Source organism: Camellia sinensis, chromosome 8 (genome assembly GCF_055761805.1).
Source record: "Camellia sinensis isolate YWXY chromosome 8, ASM5576180v1, whole genome shotgun sequence".
NCBI classification, from domain to species: Eukaryota; Viridiplantae; Streptophyta; class Magnoliopsida; order Ericales; family Theaceae; genus Camellia; species Camellia sinensis.
This window is the reverse complement of record NC_138968.1, coordinates 191049829-191060886: the sequence shown is the minus strand read 5'-3', so window position 1 is coordinate 191060886 and position 11058 is coordinate 191049829.

Below are 11058 nucleotides of genomic sequence, written 5' to 3'. Positions count from 1 at the left end.
ATGTTTAGGATTTATCTCAACTAATACTTATAGTGGGCTCTACATAAATTTTGTTCAATTGTAAAAATGGTATGAAAATAAGAGCATTATAGAATTGTTAACATTTTCATGAGGATTTATAATTTACAATCCAGTCCCATAGATTTGACGGTTAAAGATCATTAAAGTATAGAGATTTTTATATAATTTCTAAAATTTCATTTCAACCAAGTAAGATCATACAACATTAGTATATAAACATATATAACTAATCTTATTTTTCCAATTTGATATCGTTACAGTATTAGAAATCTTATCATTTATATTGTGTTTAGATTATGAATTTTAGTATGGATTTAAAAAGAAAAAAAAATAAAAAAATTATGTAAAATATATGTGAAATGTAAATAATTTTTTTTTTAATTTTTTTAAAATATCTATTTGAATTTATGATTCAAATACAATTTTAATCTCACCATACTCATAATGGTAGGCTATCTAATTATTGGACAATCAAATTTGGCCTTGAGAGTAAAATATTATACAAAATGAAAAAAAAAATTAAAAATTGTTTGCAGGCTGTCACGTTCGTGGGGGAGCATTTGGTAGGGAGATGGGTGGAGCGCATTCAAAGCCGCGTTTGAGAGTTCGTGTTGAATTATTCAAGGAGGAAAATGACATGTATTCATATACCTATCGAACTGTTATTATAATTTTCACCAAAAACACTATAAAAAAAAAAAAAAAAAAAGGACTCAAAGAACAAATATTAAAAACAAATATTATGTTTAAAAAAACAGCTTTATTTTCAAGTTTAATCAAATTTAATTTAATCCAATACGATTAAAGATTATCCATATTTTATTATTATTTTAATAAAATTTAATTATGTTAAATTTGAGTTGTTTGGTTGTGAATATATATATATATATATATAAAGTTGTTTTGGGGGGTTTCTTTAGTGTTTTTTGGCAAAGGAGTGGCGAAAGGCATACACTGAATAGTCACAAAAAAATTCGTGTGTGAAGTGAACTAGTGCAAAAGCCAGTTGGAGTGACAAGGTTGTCTTTTCGATTCAACGGGCGCCATTCTATTTGAACGCACAAACTATTAGTTAAAGAAAAATGTTTGAAAGCATTAATAATGTGATAATGGATTCTGTACATTTTTTATGTCTTGTTTTTTTTGTTATTCTCAATGTGTTAGTGTTATTAGTAATATATTTTTTAGTGATATAAATCATTGTTGTTAGTTAAATTTAGGTTATGCTTGGGTTAACTCTTGAAACATGATTCTATTCTTACGTTTTAATGTTTTATTTTATTTAAGTTTTTAAAAATTAATTTTAAGACTATATTTCAAAACTTCTTTGAGAATATTTTTGGCACAAGAGAGAGTTTTTGAATTTTGAATTTTGAATTTTGAATTTTGAAAAGAACGGATTGGGACGTCCGATCGATTGATCAAAACATTTTTTTTTTGCACTTGTTATTTGAATATATAAATTATTTTTTAAAACCAAAATGACAAATTATTTGGCCATTTATTTAAAATTAACAAAAAATAATTTAAATAAAAATTAATTTGTCACAATAATTTTAAAAAAATAAAAAAATAAAAAATTTAAACAAAACAATTAAAAAAAAATTCCAACTAAATATACAATCAAAAGTAATTTTAAAGCACTAGCTGGATATTTTCTTAACAAAAAACAATATATGTATTTTTAATATTTTAAATAAAATACATTTTTGGAATTTTTAAAATTTTTTAAATAAAAATTTTATTTTTGCAATAATTATTTTTTTTAATTGAATTATAAAAAGAGTTTGATTGTGAGTTTTGAGTATAAATTTTAATAGAGTTTTGAGTTGCATGTTTGATTATGAGTTATAAGTTTTTTAATTAAATTTTGAAAACCCATTTAAAAATTCATAATCAAACAACTTTTCTCATTTCTAAACTCATTTTAAAAATTCAAAACTTAATTTAAAATTCAATTCAAAACTCATAACCAAACAAATTTTATCTTTTCAAATTATAATTCAAAAACTCACGAACTCAAAATACAACTCTATTTTCAAATCACAATTCTAAAACTAAACCCAACCCAACGCAACCTTAAATTTAAAATTTAAAATTCTTATTATATTTTAATATAAATTTATTAATAAGGATAGTATAAATTAAATTTTGAAATAATTTTTTTCATGATATATCTTAATCAATTATACATATTATTCTTATTTAAATCTCTTCATCTTATTTCTCAAGTTTTAATTATTTTCTCATCTTTTTCTTCTTCCTCACTCCAAAACTCTAAGTTACCCTACCAAAACTCATCATCATCATCAATTTCAGTGTTCTTTTTTATTTATTATATTGTTACTTGTAAATCGAATAAAGTTTGAACAAAATTAAACAATGAATAAGAGTAATAATCAAAATAATTTTTTAAAACAATCCATCAAAGATGAGATAAGTATTCATACAAATATCAAAGTAAAATTATTGATATCTGTGTTTTTTTACATAAAAGAGAATATTCAATTCATTTTTCCTCATTAGTGTTCAGACTTTCAAAACTAAACAAATTCACTTTGTTCTATCATGGAAGTCCAAACGCGAAGTTCACCCTTTCTTTCTCCTTCGTCTTCCTCCTTTCTCGATACTAGATTCCTTGATTATGTTCATTGTATGTGTGCGAACAAAAAAAAAAAAAATTCAAAAATTTCCAATAATAATTTAAAATTTTGAATTTGTTTTATTTAGGTATAAGTAATTTAAAAAAAAGAAAAGAAAAGAATATACTAAGAATATATTATAACCCTAAATAATTTAATAAACACTAAAAGTTAATTAATTTGGGAAAATTACCATGTAGTCCTATGTAGGGGATCTATTTCCCTTCTAATCCCAATTTATTTTTAATAGATCAATATGTCCACCGTTTTTTAAGTTTTATACCCAGAGGTCCCGTTTTTTATTTTCGTATTTTTAAATGACTGTATTATCCTTTGTTTTGAGATCTATATATACGTGAAAAATCAAATTTTTGCTCCGTTTAAAAAAAGGAAATCAAATCTTCATCTCCGCGATCTCGATTTCTCTTCGTTGTGGCGATCTCATTGTGCTGTGTGGTCGATCTCATTGTGCTGTGATGTGGATTTAGTTGTGCGATTTGAATCTCTGTGTACAGGCGATATCTGCGTACGTTCTCTCTCTCTCTCTCTCTGGTGATAGATATATGTATGTGTATGTATGTATCTGTCGATACATAGATATACATATATATGTATATATATATATATATATGTCTGTGTGTGTATGTGGTTTGTATTTGTCGATATATATGTATGTATATATAGATAAGCAAATTTGCATGATATGTGGTTTGTGTTTGGCGAATTTTGTTTGTTTGATTTTGATTTTGTTGATTTTGTTTGTCATATAGTGTAATGTGTTTTGAAGTTGTATTTTGGAATTGTGAATTCTGGTATTTTGATACTGATATGTTGTAAGTGTATAATTTTGCAATTTGGAATTGTAAATTGTGCACTGTTGGTATTGATATGTTGTAACTGTATAATTTTGCAGTTTGGAATCTGTGAACAATTGTTTGTTGGTTTGTGATTTTGTAGTATGGAGCGGTGTTTCATGTTAATGTGCAAATACAGTAATTGTTGTGCTGCTATTAAGATTAGTGAGGGATGTAGTTATGATGAAGTTGTTGAGAAAATATGTGCGAAGTTCAAGGAGTTGAGTGTTGGTAACTTTTGTTTGTTTTTCTCTGTTCCTGGATATTCTAATTATATTGTTGAATGTGATGATGATTTGGGGAATATGTTGTCAATGGTAGGTGGTAGTGGTTGTCATGTTGTTGATGTTATTGTGGGGGATAAGAGAGTTGTGGAGGTTGATGATGGTAATTCTTATAGGATTGATTCTGTAACTTGTGAGAGTTCTTTTGTGAATGATTGTGATGATGTTGGTGGTTTGTTACGTAGTTTTTATCCAGAACCAGAGAGAGTTTTGTTGTCTGCTAGTTGGAAGGGGATTATACATAGTGTTGGTCAAGAATTTGAAGGTGGAGTGCCGGGGTTTCGCATTGCATTGGCTAAGTATGCAGTTGAGTGTGGTTTTGCAGTGAATTATTTGAAGAACGATGCAACAAGAGTAACCGCTGAATGTATGATGAAGTCGTCTACGGGTTGTAAATGGTTTGTGCATGGAAGGGTGTTGATGGATTCTGGTGTTTTTTTTATAATGAAGTTGGATAATGTGCATACTTGTGGGGTTGTTGCTCGTAGATCTTGTAGCAAAATGATTGGTTCTAGACTTGTGTCTGATATTGTGCAAAATGATATTAGTGATAATCCGTTGACTCGTCCTATTGAAGTTAAAAAAAAGTTGAAGAAGCAATATGGTATAGATGTTTCTTATCGGGTTGCATGGTTAGGAGTTGATAAGGCAAGAGGTGGGTTGTTTGGTGATTTTGCAACTTCTTTTGACCAGCTTCGATGGTACCTTGAGACGGCTATGAGAACGAATCCGGAAAGTGTGTTTGAATTAGAAGTGGATGAAAGTAGTGGGTGTTTTCGGAGGTTGTTTGTGGCATTTCATAGATGTTTGTATGGCTTTCAATTTTGTCGTTCGTTGTTGTTTGTTGATGGTACATTTTTGAAGGGGCGTTACAAGGGGCATTTGCTTGCAGCAACATCAAAGGATGGTAATCACGCTATGTATTTATTTGCAGTTAGTATTGGTTTAGTTTGTCAATGTGTTATTGTATTGTGAGTCTGCTAATTTTTGCAGTTTCATGTGGTTTTGTTTGCAGGTTTGTTTCCTTTGGCTTTTGCGATTGTTGACGCTGAAAATTAAGATAATTGGATGTGGTTCTTAAGTCAGTTGTTGAAGGCTGTTGGTTCAGGCCGGAGATTGACTTTTGTGTCGGACCGTCAACATGGATTGCTAGACGCTCTTTCAGTGGTTTTTCCCAATGCACATCATGCATATTGTTTGAATCATTTGAAGAGAAATTTGATTGACAAATTGGTGGGACTTCGTACTAACTATAAGCTGTGTTTGATGAAAATATTAGTTAAATGTGCTTATGTGCCAACGGTTGCTTCTTTCCAACATTATATGGAGAAATTGAGGCGTATTGCTGGGAATGGTAGAGTTGATAGTATGTTGGATGGTTTGCAAAATGATAAGTGGGCCAATACATTTTTTAGAGGGAAACGATATGGTGAGATGTCATCTAATGCTGTCGAGTCTTACAATAATTGGATTGGTGGGGCCCGTGAGTTGCCTATTACTTGTATGGTTGATATGATTAGGGTTCAAATCATGACTCAATTGTCGGATAGAAGAGCTGAATCTAGAAGATGGACTACGAAATTGTGTCCAGTTATGGAAAAGAAGTTGGTGGACTCTTTGGAGCTAGCTAAGTCTTGGGATGTGATTGTTGCTAGTGATACTGTGCTTGAGGTTCATTCTTCTATTTCTTTTTATGTTGATATTGGTAGACAGACTTGTTCTTGCCATGAATGGCAATTGAATGGTTTTCCTTGTTGTCATGCTGTGCATGCTTTGCGTAGTAGTGGTAGAGATGTGTATGGTTTCATTGATATTTTTTTTTCATGTAGATTGTTTTAGAGAGTCATACAAGGAATCTGTTTATCCAGTGCCTTCAAGTGAGAGATTTGACTTTGATGGTGCCAGTAGTTCGGTTATCAAACCTCTTCTAACGAAGAAGCAGTCCGGGCAGAACAAGAAGAAGAGGATACTTTCTAAGGGTGAGAATGTGAAGCAAATCAAGTGTGGGAGGTGCTTGAAATATGGGAATCACAATAAGAGGACGTGCAAGGCTGCTATTTGAGGCCACAATCTATTCTTTTGGATTTGTATTTGAATTTGAGGAATTATGATAATAAAAAATGTGATACTTGGTATTATGGAAGTAATGAATAAAGTTGGTTGAATTGTTTTTTGTTTCTTGATGTGTTCTTTACTTATTGAAGTTGTTTTGTAACAGTTTGGTTTTGTTTTTTATTTTTATGGAATGCAGAGAAGGTTGTTGAAAATTTCTTATTGAAACAGTATAATATGGAAATGCAGTTCATATTTCATAGCGAGAAAACTGTATAATTTTACAGTTTTAAGAATTATTAGAAACAACCTGATGAAACCGCATAATTTTACAGTTTTAAAAATTATTAGAAACAAGCTGATGAAACTGCAAAATTTTGCAGTTTGAAGAATTATTAGAAACAACCTTTACTGTATAAAAATATATGCAACCACAAACAAGTAGACAAACAATCAGAAGAAGAACCACAATAATAATAACAAGAAGAAGAGCAACAACAACATCAATCATTTTCACTATAACCATAATAACCAGAAAAAGATCATTCCCAAAAGTATATAAAGTACTTGTCACATGTTAAAAAAGAAAAATAGAAAAAAAATTTAAAAAAAAGGTACAAAGATATGTTCCCTTGAATATTTGTATTGTCAAGAAGTTTGTTCATTGTTTCTATGGTTTGGTATGTTTTGTCAACATTTGGTAGTGCTCAAGTTTCCAGGATCGGTTCTCATCATTGAGGAATTGATTGATGATTTGTGCTCGAAATTTGACCCACTCAGTTGGACGAAGTTTTTTCTGCACAGGTTGCCAATTGAGATATTGTTTGATAACATTGCAGACGGCGATTGCACAATCATTCCTACAGTGTTTGAGATGAAGTTAATTAGTTAGGTGAAACTGCAAAATTTAGCATATTGGAAGATTAGTTTATAGATTTTGTATCTTACGAGTGTGGGGTTTGTTGTGGGCATTCCTCAATTGATGCAATTTCTGTCTCGCACTCTTGAGATGATAACATGTTTCCTTGTTTGCTGAGTAATGCTTTATTCCATCTCAGGTGATGTTGTTGCTACAAAATAGTTAGTGGGTGTTTTTGTTAGTTATAGTGATGAGTTGAGATGTTTGTAAAGGAATGGAACTAAGTATGAAATTTTATTTTAACTTACAATTTGCTTTGCAATTTCAAAGTGCTTGTTGTGGCAATCTTTTGCTGGTCTCAAAGAGTTATAGTGTCTCCATATTCCATCAGCATTGTCAAAAACCACAATTGTCCAATGGTTGTCGTGGTTGATTGGAAAATGGATATATCTGTTTTTCATTGCTTCTGAAAAAAGGCTGTCCATCAGTTTTTCTCTCAGTGCTTGATCTTGGTTTTGTAGTGGAGTTTGTAAGTTATATATATGTTTGAAATATGTTATAAAACTATGTAGTAATACAAGTTGAGAAAGTAGAAAATTTTGCAGTTGTAAGGTATGTTAAGTTTTGCTTACATTGATGAGTGTTGAGAAACCGTAAGATCTTCCTGCATATGGATTGCTTGCAAAGACTAGATCGTTTTTCTCAAATTCTTCAATGGTTGGTTGGAGTGCCAATTGCTTTTCTGAGAAGGCATCAATGACCTGAAACATGTTATATATGAGAATGTGTTAGGTTTGTGGAATAGGTTATTAAATATGTACAGAAACTGTAAAATTGTGTAGTTGGAGACCTACATTTCCATATAAGGGTTCCCTGTTGGTTAATCTGCATATATCTGAAAAGTATATGCAGTTTTCATCTTCGCTGCCAGACCAGACACAAGCACTTGATTGTGTGTTATTGATGAGTTGAATTTGGTCTTGGTCTTTTTTGAATAGGCTATGCCAAACCTTGTTTGTTTTGCGGCATGAAATGGCGAGTGGCTTGTTTGGGATTGATTCTTCCTGGAAATCATCATCACTTTCCAATACTTGAAGTTTTGTCTTCTTTTGATTGGCATGCTCTTTTGGGATTGTTTCAGCAGCAACTGCTTTCTCTTTGCCAATATGTTCTTGCATCTTTTCTTTCTGCTGTTGTTTTGCTTCATGAGCACCCTTTTTTTTGTTGTCATTCTTCTTCTCTTTTTCTTCATCGGTACCCTGTGTTGGTTTAGGTACATCAGCAGCAGTTTGTGTCTTGTTTCTTGCATCTTCTTTGGGTTTGGTCATTGGTTGGTATTCAAAATCTGGGTCATGTGCTTGTTTTCTTGATTTTTGTTTGATTCTCTTGACCATGGATCTGTGTTGGGGACTGCCAGTTTTTTTGGTGGACATTTCCTTCAATTGATCTTCTTTTTTACGCAATTCAGCCATGAATTTTTGTTCCATTTCTTGCATTTGTGCTCTCATGGCTGATATGAGCTTGTCCTTGTCGTCCTCTTTGGTTGGTGTTTGTGGTTGGTCATGACCTATAAAAATGTTGGATTGTGTTTTGGTTAGTTTAATGAAATTTTGCAGTATGCTTTAGTATTAGACAATAGTTTACCTTGTGCATGAAATATGTCAGATTTCTCTTGCAGTTCTTCTTGTTGGTTTGTCAGTTCTTGTTCATTGACTTTTTCTTGTTGGTTTGTTTGTTGTTCTTCTTGTTCTTGTTTTTGGTCTTCTTCTTCATCAAGGTCTTCTTGTTGATCACATTTTGTTTGTTGTCTTTCTTCTGCTTTGCATTGTCTTGTTGTTCATTAGGTTCTTCTTCTTTTTCTTGTTGTTGTTGTTCTTCTTCTTCTTCTTCTTCTTTTTCTTCTTCTTCAGTTTCTTCTTCATCAGTCACTTGATTTTTTTCATCATCACTCTTTTCTTCTTGTTCATCACTTTTTGGTTCTTCTTGTGGTTTTTGCTTTCTTTTCTTTTTTTTTTTTTGTTGTTCTTTTTGTTCTGATTCTGATTCTGATTCTGAATGATGTTCTTCTTCGAGAAAGTCATCCTCATCACTGTCTAGAAGTCTTCTTTTTTTTGTTGCTTTTGTTTTCTTTTTTTGCTTATTGTCCTTTTTATGATCTTGTTTCTTTGCTGAAGAGTCTGTTGATGTGCTTTGATTGATATGCAATAATTGTATTTCTTGTTCAGTTGGGGTTAAAGCATTTTGGTTAACCTGCATTGGAACAATGTGGCATATATCGGTAATACTGTAAATTTGGTCAGTTTCATAAGATGAGTTGTACTGTGAGTAATGTGGGTTAAGTGTCGAAATATGTTTTTTGAAATTGAAAAATGTTACAATTTCATAACATGAGTGATGTTAAAGAAGTGTGTGCTTTGAAACTGAAAATTTTCACAGTTTCATAATATGATTTGTACTACAATGAATATGAAAGGAGTGTTGAATAGATTTGTGCTATGATAGTATAGAAGAGTTTGAATACCTTTTCAAAGTGAGCAAGGCTGATGTGTTTCCACTTGGAGTACATTTTGCCAAGGTTCCATTTCATAAACCTTGGGAAGCCTTCTTTGTTGGATGGTTGGAGGAGTTTACTGTGCTCACAGTACCAGTACTGTAAAAAAAAAAAAAAAAGTTGAAATATGTTAGATAGTTAGAAATAGGTGGATGTCTGATATTTTTGTGGGAAGTAGTTGAGTAATGTGTTTACCAAGAGTAACATGACGCATCCAGTGACATGCCTTGGGTTGTTGTTTGCATTTGCCATTGAATTCATCAGTGTGTCTTTTATTGTCTTAACCCAATTGTACTTCTTGATGTTGTTGAGATTGTCAACATAGTTGAGGAAACTCCAACTGAGTGTATGGCCTGTTGTGGGCATGAGAAGTTTCAAGCACAAGTAAAGGGTGATTACCCTTGCAAGATCTTGACGATCATTGGTTGATTTTCCTTTTTTGTTTGTTGAAACATTTTGGTCAAAGACTTGCCATCCAATCTCTTGACTGATTTGCATCTTCGTTTGTAAAATGGAAGCTCAAAATCCTTTGGTCTTGCATAGGATTTGGTGGTGATGCTGTCTTCTCCACAGTCGATACCAAAAATGAGCTTGACATCACTGCTTCTGAGTTTCATTTTCTTTTTGCCAAGTACAAATGATCTTTTTCTTTTGTTGTAGAGTGTTGTCATTTCTGCTACAATGGAATTGTAGCATCTGCACCAAGAGGCCTTCAGTTGTGTTGAGGAGAGAGCATTTATAAGGGGCCAAAAAGGGGTTTTTTGTAGCTCTGTCTGTTGGGCTTTTGTGAATTTGACCCCCTTCAACAGTTTGATTACCGTTCCGATGTTAGAACGATAATTAAATTGTTGGACTCTCTTTGTAGGGATTGCTGCTTTTTTTTCTTTTGATGCCTTGGTTTTTGTTTTGGGAGTTGATTGGCTTTCTTGGAGCTTTCTTTTTTTGGTTGGAGGAGCTTCTTGATTTTTTGTTGGCTTTCTTTTGTTTGTTTTTGTTGTGGTTGGAGGTGTGGTTGGTGTTTGTTAGGTGGGTGGGGCCTGTGGTGTAGTTCTTGGGCTTTTTCTTGTAGGTGGTGTGGTTGTTTTGTGGGTTTTTTGGTGGAGTCTGTTGGGTTTGGTTGTTTTTGGGTGTGGTGGTTTGGTTTTTTGTGGATGGGGAGATGGTGGTGGCATTTTAGTGGATACAGGAGATGGACTTTCAAAAGGGGAGATGGTTAAGTCCCTGATTGGATTTGTGGGCATATGGGTTTGTTTCTTCCAATATCTTCCAACAGCTATTTCTGAGAAAATGAAAGTGACAGCAGGGTATGAGTAATATAGTGACAAAACTGTATAATTTTGAAGTTTTATATGCAGTTTAATATGAAGTTATATGTATTTTGTTGGTAACAGTTACGAAACTGTATAATTTGACAGTTTGATTTGCACTTTATAATAAGTTAGCTATTTGTTTTGAGTAGTGGTTAAACTGTGTAATTTTGCAGTTTCATTTGCAGTTTGAATAAATTTAGATATGTTACTTGTATAGTGATGAAATAAAACACTATGATGTTGCAGTTTTTATAAGGAAACAGTATGAACAATAGGAACAGCCCATTGTATTTTGTAAAAAGCAACAATAACAACAAGAAGATTAAAAATTCAAAAATAAGAATAAAAGAAGCCAATATTGAACAACAAGAATAAGAATAAGGTGTTGAATGTGTAAAAACAGGGATTTATGTGTAAAAACAGTGTTTAGAATGTTGAAAAACAGGGGACTATATATAAAAGAGGGTTTATACATTTGGAAGTAT